This window comes from Spermophilus citellus (assembly GCF_964194105.1).
Source record: "Spermophilus citellus genome assembly, chromosome: 17".
Taxonomy (NCBI): Eukaryota; Metazoa; Chordata; class Mammalia; order Rodentia; family Sciuridae; genus Spermophilus; species Spermophilus citellus.
Window position 1 is genome coordinate 51,831,769 of NC_138199.1, and position 13,415 is coordinate 51,845,183.

The following is a 13,415-nucleotide window of genomic DNA, read 5'->3' on the forward strand; positions in this document are numbered from 1 at the left end:
CCACATCCCCAGCCCTTATTTGTTTATTTCTATGTGGTGCCGAGGATCAAATCCAGTGCTTCATACATGCTAGGCAAGTGCTGTCATAGCCCCAGCCCCGCAGAAGGTTTGATAAGAAATTTGGACTTTGTCTTGTAGGATGCAGAGTTATGGACCATTTTGAAGCGATGGAAGTGGTTGGATCAGACTTGGCAAGGGGAGAAATTAAGGAGGGGGAGAAGGGGATGGGGACCAGCACTTGCTAGTTTGAACTCCTCACTAGGCTTATTTGGCACACTCCATCTCAGCTAAATCTCCACTGTCTCTAAATAAAATACAAGGTAGTACTGGGGATGTGGCTCTGTGGTCAAGTGCCCCTGAGTTCAATCCCCAGTACCTTCACCCCCCAAAAAAAAGAAGAATCCAGTTTTTCCATAAAACAGAGGCTCTGACTTGTTTAGTCACTCACCCAAGGCTGCAGCCACAGATGGTAAAGTCCTCACACGGCAGGTACTGGCCAAGGATTGGATAGGTATTTGAGGGAGAATCGTTATACCTGTAGCCTGTTAGCTTTGGGGGGCGGGGAGCAGATTCCTGGCTCAGGCCAAAGTTTCCCCCACATCTTGGGTGGGACAAGACAGAGCCAGTTGGAGGGGAAGATAATGAGCTCTCCCTCCCCGCTGCCCAGATGTCTTCAAGCGGCTCTCTGGAGAAATGGTGTTTATAACATGACAATGTCTATAATTTGGCTTCCGGCATGACTTGATAATTAGCTTAAGTTGTCCCTCACTGCCGTTTCATTCAAAGCAAGGACACTCTCCCATTCATTCTGAGGAGGCCTGCTTTCTGTGAGTGTGAAAGGGTAAGTGTGAACCTGGACTGTACTTCTCTCTCTGGCTGAAGTGGGCCAGACATTTAAGTCAGGGGCCCGGGAATTCTCTGAGCTGCCTGAGGAGGGGGTCCTGGGGCCTGCACATTCAATGCTCAAAGGAAATGTGATCCAGAGGTCAGTTTAAGTTGCTGCTTGGAGGAGGCGGTGACAAGGACAATGGGAGACAGCTGCAGAGGTCTGTGACAATAATGATTGGGCTGAATGAGGTTGTGCTTAGGGAAAGCAGGGCCACTTTCAGATTGAAGCAGGGACAAGGGAGATTCTGTGGGACTTAGTGGCTAGTTAGGAGGAGTGAGAAGAAGAGTTGGGAAGGACCCCGTGGTTTTTGTCTTGGGAGGCCATGAAGACAGGTGGGACCAACAAGAGGAAGGGGAAGGGGGAGGTACACAGTCAGTGGTGGACTCAGGGCTGTGGCCTGTAGAGACCCGGGAAAGGGGGTCTGGAACTGAAGAGCAGTCAGGACCAGGTCACAGGCATCCAGGTCACAGGCATCCAGGTCAAGGCCAAGGGGTCAGGTATGGAGAAACTCTTCCAGGGAAAGCTATGTAGACCCAGAAGAGGCCCCTGAGGGATGGGCAGGGAGAGAGGACCCTCACAGGGCAGAGGAGAAATGTGAGCAAGGAAGGCTGTGAGGGAAGGGGAGCAAGTCTGCAGGGGAAACAAGCATCCTGGGGACAAGGGCCAGGGAGAGCCCAGGGCGGACAGTGATTGAGGAGTGACCAGCCTGAGTGGTTCTGAGACTCAGAAGACCCTGGATTCGTAGCAAAAGCAGAGATATGAGAGAAATCACCTAGACCTGCAGCCCGGGGGGGGGGGGGCAAGAAGCAAAAAGGACAGGAATAGGCACAGGACAAGTCACTCATGAGTGACTCCCAGGGGCTGGGGATGTGGCTCAAGCGGTAGCGCGCTTGCCCGGCATGCCTGAGGCCCGGGTTCGATCTCAGCACCACATACAAACAAAGATGTTGTGTCCGCTGAAAACTAAAATAAATAAATAAATAATTTAAAAAAAAGAGTGACTCCCAGCCAGGCTGCGCACAAGCCCATGTCTATAATCCCAGCAATTTGGAAGGCTGAGGCAGGAGGATCACAAGTTCAAGGCCAACCTCAGCAACTTAGTGAGACCATGTCTCAAAATAAGATGTGAGCAAGGGATGTGGCCCAGTGGTAAGTCACCCCTGGGTTCAATCCCCAGTACCAAAAAAATGAAGGAAAAAAAAAAAAAAGAATATGCTCCCCCACCCCATCAAGACAGCAGAGCCCAGAGGCATTAGATGAGCCCAGCTTGTGTCACATGCCCACCTTTTGGGCATGTGTTCAGGGGATGGGCTCAGAATTCCTTAAGTCCTTTCTGTAAACATTTATTGAGAACCTACTATGTGCCAGGCACAGTCCTAGGCCCTTGAACAGCAATAAAATCCATAAAGATCCCTGACTTCATGGCAGTTACAGGTGCCAGGTAAGAATAATAAAAAGACATACATACACGAATACTCTGGAAAATTAAGGACAGGGGCTGGGGATGTGGCTCAAGCGGTAGCGCGCTCGCCTGGCATGCGTGCGGCCCGGGTTCGATCCTCAGCACCACATACAAACTAAGATGTTGTGTCCGCCAAATACTAAAAAATAAGTATTAAAATTAAAAAAAAAGAAAGAAAATTAAGGACAAAGAAAAAGTATAAGGAAGATGGAACACGTGGGAGTGGGGGCAGGGTGCAGTTTTAAATAGGCTGGACCAAGAGCGCCTAATCAAGAAGGCAGGTGTATGGTGGGGAACTTCCAGGAAGCCAGGTGTCTGCAGCTTCGTGGATGGGGAATGGAGGAGCCCTGGTTTGAAGTAGGACCTTGTAGGCCCTGTAAGGACTTGGGCTTCCCTGTGAATACAATGGAACCCCTGGAGGACTTTGAACCTCGGTGGACATGGGGGACCTGATCATCTCACAGTGGAAGAGGATCAGAGTAGCCATGGTGTGGGGATTGATGGACAGAGGCAGGGAGGGCAGCTAGGAGGCTATCACAGTAATCCAGCAGCAAAAACAAAGGTAGAGATGGTGGGAGCCATCTAATCTGTACATATCTTGAAGGCAGGGTTGACAGGATACACTGACTTGAGTGAATTTGGGAAGGGAAGAAGGAATGAATCCAAGGTTTTCAGTCAGATCAACTGGTGAGATCAAGTTGCCATCAAGTGAGATGGAGAAGGCTGTGAAGCAGCTGGTGTGGGGTAAAAGGGGGAAGAATGAGTGGATGGAGATCTAGGGCAGCAGGCATGGTGGTTCATACCTGTAATCCCAGCTACCTAGGAGGCTGAGATAAGAGGATGGCAAGTTCAAGACCAGCCTCAGCAACTTAGTGAGACACCGTCTCAAAATATTAGAAAAGTTCTAAAGAGTTGGGGATGTAGGTCAGTGGTGGAGCACTCCTGGATTCAATCTCCGTATCACAGAAAAAAAGGAGAGATCTAGGTTACACCATCCAATGGTGCATTCTCCTAAAATATGACAGGGGCCACTGGACAGCCACATCCTCTAGAACATGTCCCTGACAGGGGGTTACTGGTGACTTCTGGAACAATTTCACAGAAGTGAGGTGGAGTTGGAGGCTGAACTGTGCATGTGGTTAAAAAAGCAGGAAAGGGATGGGACAGATGAGGTCTGGGGGACCAGACCAAGGGGGATGGTGGCCTATCTGCAGGCTGAGGGGAAGAGCAAGAGAAGAGGCTGCACATCAGGACCACAGGCTCCATGAGAGGGAGAGGAGATGGATCCCAGCTGAGGCTTGGCTAGAAAAGAAGAGGGTCGGGATCAAGGCACTGAAGGCCTGGGCCAGAGTCAGAGAACACAGGGAAGTTTCCAGAGACATTCCACCAGAGGAGACAGCCAACTGTGACTGCAGTGTGGGAGGATTTTGAATCCCAACTCCGATCTTCATCCTGAAGACTCTCCGTGTCCACCTCTGGGTCCTGGCCTCTTTAGCACTGAGGGGTACAGGGCCCAGCCTGGCCTTGCCATGACCAAGGCTTGCTGTATCTTGGGATCCTCAGCCCTTTAAGCTCAGCCTTATCCTTGATCCCAAATCCACCTGGCTGTATTCTGCTTCTGCTAAAGGCCAAAATCAAGGACACTGTTCATTTGCTGTCTCTGTCCTGCCTGGTCCCTCTTATCCCACAACCCTGTGGGGTTCCCTCCACTGCCCTCCTATGGAGTCCCCATCTCAGCCATGGTTTTGTTTCCTGTTTTAAAGAGAAATTACATGGCTGAGCAAGAGATGTCAAACACAGAAGAGCATATATCATATATTCTTATGAAGTTCTAGGACCAGAAATCTCACCTATTGTGCAGTAAGAGAAATCAGATCAATACCATCTGGGTCTGAGTAACTAGTTGCAATGGGATATAAAGGAATTTTCCAGACAGATGGAAGTGCTCTATATTTCTATCAGGGTGGTGGTTACATGGCTGTATAATTTGTTAAACGTTACTACCTATATGCTTAAAATGTGTGCATTTCAAGGAGGGGGTGGTATAGCTCAGTGCTAGAACATTTACCTAGCATGGGAGAGGCCCTGGGTTCATTGCCAGCACCACACACACACACACACACACACACACACACACACACACAAATATAAAATAAAGTGTATTTTACTGTGTATAAATTATACCATAATAAAGTCAATATTAAAAAACAGAGAATTAGCCAGGTGTGGTGACTCACACCTCTCACCTCAGCAACTTGGGAGACCGAGGCAAGAGGATCACAAGAATATGGCCAGCCTCAGTAACTTAGCAAGACCTTATCTCAAAATAAAAAATAATAAGGGTTGGGGATGTGGCTCAGTGGTAGAGAGCCCTTGAGTTCAATCCCCAGTACCAAAATAAAATAAGAAAAACAGTATTTTTTTTGGTACTGGGAATTGAATGTAGGGGCCCTTTACCATTCAGCCACATCATCAGCCCTTTTTATTTTTTATTTTGAGACAGAATCTCACTAAATTGCTGAGGCTGACCTTGAACACTTAGTCTTCCTGCCTTAGCCTGCAGAATTGCTGGGGTTACAGGTGTGTTATGGTTTAGATATGAGGTGTTCCCCAAAAGCTCAGATGTAAGACAATGAAAGGTGAAATGATTGGGTTATGACAGGTTTAACCTAACCAGTGAATTAATCCCCTGGTAGGGATTATCTGGGTAGAGATTGCAGGTAGGTGGGATGTGGCTGGAGGTAGGTCACTGGGGACATGCCTTTGGGATATATATTTTGTATCTGGTGAGTAGAATCTCTCTCTGCTTCCCGGTGGCCATGTCCTGAACTGCTTTTCTCTGCCACATTCTTCTACCATGATCTTCTGCCTCACCTCAAGCCCCAAATAATGGAGTCGACCATCTATGGTCTAAGACCTCTGAAACCATGAGTCCCCAAATTAACTTTTCCTCCTCTAATTGTTCTTGTCAGGTATTTTGGTCACAGCAGTGAACAGGCTGATAAAACAAGGAGTGTGCCACTGCGCCTGGCTTAGAGAAGTGGTTTTTTAAAAAGAGAAAATATAGACCATCAAGCAGACAAGACACACCACACACACACACACACACACACACACACACACACACACACACACTCTGCATCCATCCTTCCCTCTGGGGAAGCAGGCTGCTCCCTGTGGTCCACAGCCTGAGACTGTTCCCACTAAAAATGCATGCCATGCTTCCTTTGACCTCCCTGCCACCCACCCCCGCCTGCTGTCCCCTCTGGGATGGACTGTGCACCCTGCCGCCACAATGCAGCTGCATCTGTCAGCTGAGCCGCCTGCCCTGTGGGGCCACTCCCTCCTTCTTCCCTTTCCTCTGGGGTTCCCAGGACCCTAGTTTCTCTGGGTTCTTCCTCCATCTCTCGATGCTCCTTCTTCATGCTCCTTGCTTGGCTTCTCTCCCTCTTTCCCTCTTCAGTGCCAGGATCCCTGGGCCACTGGCCTTGGCCTTGTGTTCCCTGCACCTGCCGAGCCTCTCAGCATGATCTCACCCATCTCAGGGCTTCATTTACCATCTATTGCTGACAGTGTTCAAAGATATCCTCAGCTATTTTTTTCAGAGTATCAAGGATATGTGAGAAGAGGTAGACAGAATATGACACACACCTCAAAGTCATTTTACAATTTCTAATGCTACACACACACACACACACACACACACACACGGTCTTCTTCGAGGTCAATCCACTACAGCACAAACTCAGTAAGCCCCAACCTGAATTAATCAACTCTCTGCCAATGACTGCTTCAGGATTCCAGTTAAGATCCACACCCAGGACTCAACCTCCAACTCTAGGGCTCAGTTGGTAGAGTACTTGCCTTTCATGCACAAAGTCCTGGGTTCAATCCCCAGAACCACACACACACAAAAAAAAAAAGAACCTCCAACTCTCTCACTACCATCAATTATCCTCTTCTCTTGACTTTACCCACTATGGATTCTCTCTCCATCCCTATCAACACTCCCAGAAGTACAGAGCTTCTTCCTCTCAGAGATATTCAATCAGTCACTCATTTACCTGACAAGAATTATCTGAATACCTACTATGTGCCAGATGCTGACCCAGGTGCTTGAATACAACACATAAAACTACTATCCTATGGAACTTACATTCTAGCACTAATTTACATAAAGCATAATTTCAAGTCACTCTGCCTTTTGCCTTAACCCCCCTGGGCATCAACTCTGGGCAGCCAGGGTGAACTTCACAACATAAGCATCTGCTCAGTATCTTCCAAAGGACCTCATCTTCCTTGGGTCAAGTCTGGGCCAGGTGTGAGATGCCCTGATCCCTTCCCTCCTGTCTGTTCTCACCTCCCCTTCCTCACACTGGGCATGTGCACCCCCTGACCTTGGTGGGGCTCTCATGCTGGCCTCATGTCCTGGTCTCAGCCTGCTAGACTCTCTCTCCACCAGTTATCCAGCAAATTATAGTCACCTTCATGTCGCAGTTGACACTACCTCCTCCAGGAAGCCTTACCTAATAATGTTCCAGGCAGAGTCTAGAGTTCCTTCCTCAGGGCTCCCTCTGGACCTGCCATGCCCATAGAACGGAACACACCTCACAGCATGGTGTACCTTTCAGCAGGCAAGGACTCTGCTGTCCCCCACACCTGCTCTTATCCCTGGTGTTCATCCTTGCCTCTCGGTTCTCCCATTGCCCTAGGGCTGCTTCCCACTGTTTCTTTCTTTCTCACCTCCTAATTTGTCAGGATCCACTTGCCACTGCCAGAAACTTTCCAGGCTGAGGTCACTAGGCTTCCTCCTTTGTAGAACACTTCCCTCCCCTTGACCTCTTGATGGCATGTGACCCTGCTGCTACTTCCTTTTTTTCAAACCAGAGGTGCTTAACCACTGAGCCACAATCCCAGCCCCACCCCCTACCTTTTTTTTTTTTTTTTTTTTGACTTTGAGACTGGGTCTTGCTAAGTTGCTGAGGGCCTAGCTGAGTTGCTAAGGCTGCTTTGACCACGTGATCCTCCTGCTTCAGCCTACAGAGCACTGGGATTACAGGAGGGCTTCAAGGCACCTGGCTGCCTCCTTCCTAATGCCCCTCTCTTAATTTCCATGACCACATCCCTGCTTCCCAGGACAACCTGCTGGCCCTCACTCTTGGTTTGGAGCCCACACAGTCTGCTGAGCCAGAAAGTCACTGTCTCCAGAGCATTACCACCTCAGCTGGCACATGTGGCCAATGTCAGCATATCCAAAGTGGTTCCATAACTAGCTCCCCCCACAACCCTAGGTTCTACCACTGAGTGCATAGGTGAGAACCAATCACCAAATCCCTTTGACTGCACCCCTGGGAGTCACTCATTCTCTTGGTGTTGCCTTGCCAAGCAGCCCCACCTAACATCCCACCTTCTTGGGCTGAGGATGTGGCTCAAGGGTTGAGGGAATGCTTGCCTGGCATGCATGACGCCCAGCATTGGAAGGGGGGGAGACAACATCCCTCTTTTTTCCTCTCTCTCTCTCTTGTTTCTGGGGATTGAACCCAGGAACCCTTTACCACTGAGCCACATCCTCAGCCTTTTTTATTTTTTATTTTGAGACAGGGTCTCCTTAAATTGCTTAAGGCCTCGCTAAACCTCTAAGGCTAGCCTTGAATTTGCAATTCTCCTGCCTCAGCCTCCAGAGTCTATGGGATTATAGGTACATGCCAAACTTTGTGGTGGGCACATCCCACCTTCTTCTTCTTCTTTTTTTTTTTTTTTTTTTTTGGTGCTGGGGATTGAACCCAGGGCCTTGTGCATGCAAGGCAAGTACTCTACCAACTGAGCTATATCTGCAGCCCCCTACCTTTTTTTTTGGGGGGGGGTACCGTGTTTTAAACTCAGGGGCACTTGACCACTGAGCAACATCCCTAGCCCTATTTGGTGATCCTCCTGCCTCAGCTCCTGAGCTGCTGGGATTACACAGTACGCCATGCACCAGCTATATGCCACCTTCTTAATATCCTCACACCCAAACTTCCTTTCACCTGCTGCCACCAGAGTTGAGTCCTCACCTTGCACATGAACCCTAAGAGGCTAACCCATGCCCTCTTTGGATCAGCCACACAGCCTCATGTGGGGGCTTTTTAAAAATAATGGTTCTCAGACCCCACCCCAGACCTACAGGATTAGAATCTGCATTTGAACCAGACCGCCAAGGACTTGAAAGGTTTGAGAATTGCTGTCCTATCATCTCCCAACCCTATCCGCCAAGGACTTGAAAGGTTTGAGAATTGCTGTCCTATCATCTCCCAACCCTATCCAACCCCTCATTTGACAACCCATGTGTTAGAAGGACCATGCACCCTTTACTTAAAAGTCCCACAGCTCCCCATTTCCCTAAGGATTAAGCCCAAACTCCTTGGCAAGACATCCAAGGCCCCTCACTGTCACCTTCCTGCCATTTCCCCATCCTTTCTCCTGCCACACAGACTGCCATGTGGTTGCCACAATACAAAACTCCAGCACACTAACTTTATGGTTCCTGCCCCTGTGCCTTTGACTATGCTGTTCTCCTCCACCGGATGTTCTTCTTCCCCACATCTGCCAGTAAATCCTTGTCACCCACTGGGTCCTAGCTCAAGCCTTTCCTGATCCCACAAACACAGTTACTCCACTCCCTGACTGTGTGGGCACTGTTCATAGCCCTTACCATCTTAGTTATTTCTCTATGTCTGATATCCTCACTAGCCTGGGTGTTATCTGTGTATCTTGCATGGTCAGTCCAGTGAAGTAATTAATAAAAGACAGAGTAATATAACTTTTTCAACTTCTGTCCTGATGGTTAATTATAACAAGAGGAAAGAAGATTAGATGTCAGGAAGAACTGGTAGAAAAAGAGGAACACGGCAAGGCAAATGCACACTAGTCATCTGTCCCCCATCCTGTCCCCCCACTCTGGAAAGTTCCCCAGGAGCACAGTCATCAACCTACAGAATGTTAACTCCAAGAGGGCTTTCAAGATTTTGTCACCCAATCAAATACCAGAGAAGGTAATTGCTTTTCTCAAGATCATATTGCTGGGAGCTTTGAAGTTTAGGTAGATGGCTATCTCCTCTCTTGCCCTTCTTCCTCTCCTGCCCAACCTAACTCCCTAGAAGTCCCTGATGCTTTAACAAGATCAAGAGAACTACTGGGCCTCACTGGAAACTATTAAAGCACCTGCTGGGACCCTGGCAGGAGTTGCCATAGTCCTACAGATTGGAGGAGGGTATCCAATGGCCCCCATTTTACAATTTGGCAAACCAAGACTGCTAGCTAATGGCAGAAACAGGATTTGAAACTAAGTATGGTGTTCTTCCTGTTGAGGAATCTGTGAAAAGCCAGAAACCCCACATGTGCAGAGTCACTACAGTAATCATGACTATGGACCTCCTAATGCCTGGGGAATCCCCTCACTCCCACTAGTTCCTCTTTAGATCAGCCTTTATCTACCATGAACTGGGGGGTTTAACTTAGGAAAAAACCTCTACGTCACCCATGCAAGCAGACCAGGCCTACTAGATGGACTGGACAGTCACCAGTCATAACCTTTAAGGGGAAATCACCTTTCCCTGGGCCCCGCACTTGACAGTCAAGGTGGCCATGTCATCACTGATTGGTACTAATAGCCTCAGATGGGGAAACTGAGGGTCCTTGATAAGGCATTAGGGTAGGTAATAATCAGTAAGTGACAGGGCTAGGACTGGAACCTAGGTCTGTCTGACCTTCCCGGCTAGCGGTTCCTCCAGGTCACGCCAGGCGTTCCCACCCAACCACCTGAAAGCCTCTCAATGGCTGGATTACCTCGGGAAAGGAACTTAACCTCTCCCAACGCCCCCAAGATCAGAAGCTTCACTTTGAGGGCAGAAAACGATATGCAAAGGAAACGCAAACCCGCGGGCGCCGGCGCAGTCTCTTCTTCGAGCCTGGGGCTGTCTAATGGCCCAGAGAAGTCGCACCCCCGGCCCCCGGGACCGGCGAAACCAAACGCCAGGCTGGCTAGAAGAAGCGAAACTGTAACACACTCGGGCCTTCCCCGCTCAGTTCCGGGAACCAGCGAGCCAGACTTCGCGGAAACGCGACCCGCAGCAGGCGCCTCCGCCCCAGGACCGCCCCGACCTCAGCCTGCAGCCCCGGCAGGGAGGTGCGGGGGCCGGCGCGGTCGGGCCCGAGCAGCAGCGCGACGCGCGCTTCCGCCCCGCTCGGCTCCGGCGGCGGCCGCGGCGGCCCCACAATCCCCTTCTGGCTCCGGGGACGGGCGGGGCGGGGCGGGGCGGGCCGAGCGGGCGGAAATAATTTTCTGTTTGGTCGTCTCTGCCCCAGTCCCTTTGCCGCGGGACGCGCGGGGCGGGAAGCGGGAACGCGAACGCGCTGCTCTGGCCAGCTTAGCTCCGCGGGGCGGGGCGGAGATCTTCAGGAACTGAGCACCTACTGTGTGTCCTAGCGGTTTGCAGAGATTTTCGTTCAGTTTTTCCTACAGCCCTTGCCAGAGGTTATCAATACTCCACTTTCAGAGAGACAGGCTGAGACTAGGAGAGACGAAGTCACTCGCCGAAAACCGCACAGCCAGGATCTGCGTGACACCTCAAATCGTGATCGCTCACACCCCAAATAGCACAGTGAACTAGAAACCACTTTTCCTAGTCTTGCTCTTGCCCCATATTCGTGAGTCGGCCCATAGTGGGTACTCAGGAAAATAAATGTTGGCAACTGAAGAATGAGCTTGACAGCTCCGCCTCGAGTACCTGCGGCGAATGTAGCCCGCCCGGGGGCGCCGGCCTACCCCCGACCTCGGAGGGAAACCGTGGTGGATGCGCACATAGAGGAGAATTGGGCACCCCCCCGCCCCCCGCTCCGCACAGGCACAATACGTGGTGCTGGAGCCCCAGCCCTGGCCGAGGACAGAGTGGGTTCGAATCCTGGCTGCTCGGCTGCTTTCAGGCTGTGTGTTGTTGAGCAAGTCATTTTAAAACGTGGAGACCTTAGTTGCTCCGTCCACACAGTGGAGCCATTAAAGCCCATCCTAAAGGATTAAATGAGGGCTGGGGATGTGGCTCAAGCGTGCGGCCCGGGTTCGATCCTCAGCACCACACACCAACAAAGATGTTGTGTCCGCCGAGAACTAAAAAAAAAAAAAAAAAATTAAAAAAAGGATTAAATGAAACAATATTCCTAAAACACTAAACGTGTGTCGTCAGCCGTCCATCCCACAAGCTTCAGGGGCACACCGGGCACCGAGCTGATCCAGGACAAAAAGGCCTCCAGGCCCCTGTCCCCAGGTCGCCCATCCCTGGGCGCAGGGACCAATGAGTCTTCAAATGACTCCAGTTTGGCGAAACCCGAACGTGACTACCATGGCAGTGGTGAATCCCGAAAGCAAATTATTCAAATATTCTGAAACTGGCGCATGGTTAACACTGGCATTTCGCGTTTTTCTTGCAATTTTATTCTTGCTAGTAAAGATACTTCGTTAGAAACTCCTAAATAAGGTTTCTCCTCTGCGTCTTGTTTGACTTTTCGTATGAGCGAAGTTCACAAAACTGACCAAGAAACTGGAGTGCAAACATCCTGGCTGGGATCCCGGCCCCTCGGACAGGCGTTGGATAATACCCTGGCTCTCGGCTCCTTCCCTTAGGCACCGAAGCCGCCGAAAAGATAGACGGCTCTTCGTCCCGGCAGCCCTCCGGGATTCCCCGTGTCCACGCTGGAGCGAGCAGGGGTTGGGGGCTGCAGCCTGGAACTCAGCTTCCCGGATCTCCCCAAACTCCCGCCTGGCCAGGATTAAGGAAGTAAATCCCTGACGCCACCGACCAGGTCAAGGACAAGTTCTCCCCCGGCAAGCCCTCCCCTCCTGGGCGGGGATTCGCTCCCCCCTTGGCCCGGATGAAAGGTACTAAAGAGATGCGGAGGGGGGAGCGGCGGCCCTGGCCCCTTGATGTTCCGGTTGAACAGGTGCTGGTGAAAAGGAGGCGGACCCGGCGGAAGAGTCTGCCAGTGGGGCTGTGTGCTGAAGGGGGGCGGCCTACTCCATCCCCAATCCCCTGGCCGGCCTTCCCCTCTTCCCTCTCTCGACCCCTCCCCCTCAGGAAGCATTCCCGGCCGCGAAGTCTTTGAAGTGTCGCTGAAGCCCCCAGGGCTGCCTCCTCCCCTCCACCACCCCACCTCCCGCTGTGGGGGAGGGTGACCTTTAGTCCCCACGGGCGCCGACCCCCCTTTAGGAAATGTGTGGGAGTCAGATCTCGTCCCCTTTCCCCACACTAGTCTTGGGGAAGAAATCTTCGGGCTAATGTCCCCCCACTTCTGACCCGAGACCCAGTGTTGGGGACTTTAGCCCTTTGGAGGGGGCTGTGTGCGTGCCATTGTGTTTGTGTGCGTGCTTAGCGGTCAAGGGTAACTTGTTCGTGACCACCTCCGTGGTTGCGGTCTCTAGCGCGCGTGGGTCTCTCCGGCGCGCCAGCGGAACTGGAGCTGGGCTTGGGTCCCCAGGAGGGTCAGGTGGTGTGCCTGGATGAAGCTGCGCGTGCCTCTGTGCGCCTTGGAGGTCTGGGTCCCAGTGTGTGCGCGTGTGTCCGTGACAACGAAAAGCTCCTCGAGGGCAGGGATATCTATTTTGTTCGCTACTCTCCTGGCGGCTGGCACATACTAAGCGTTCAATAAATATTTGTTTAATGAATAAGTGTCTGCACGTGAAAGAATGTCTACCCTCCAGAGTGGCCTCGGAGGAAAGGGCCCGTGCGCTACCGTCCAAAGAGACCCCCAAACACTTAGAAGCGAGCAGCCCGCGTCGCTCCAATTCCTTTCCGCGTCCCTGGTCTTCACCTCCAAATTTCCCTGAGGTTGAAGAAGTGACGCAGAGACTGAGATCCGGGCGTAGCCTGTTGGGAATCGGACACCCCCGCACGAGATGGGAGGCAGGCAGAGGGAGGGCTCGGGAGCGACAACCGAGAGCCAAAAAACGAAAAAGAAAGAAGGAAAAGAAGCGCGGAGCGAAGGAGCGAAAAGCTCCCTACCAAGCCAGGCTTTGTTCCCTGAACCTAAGACTTT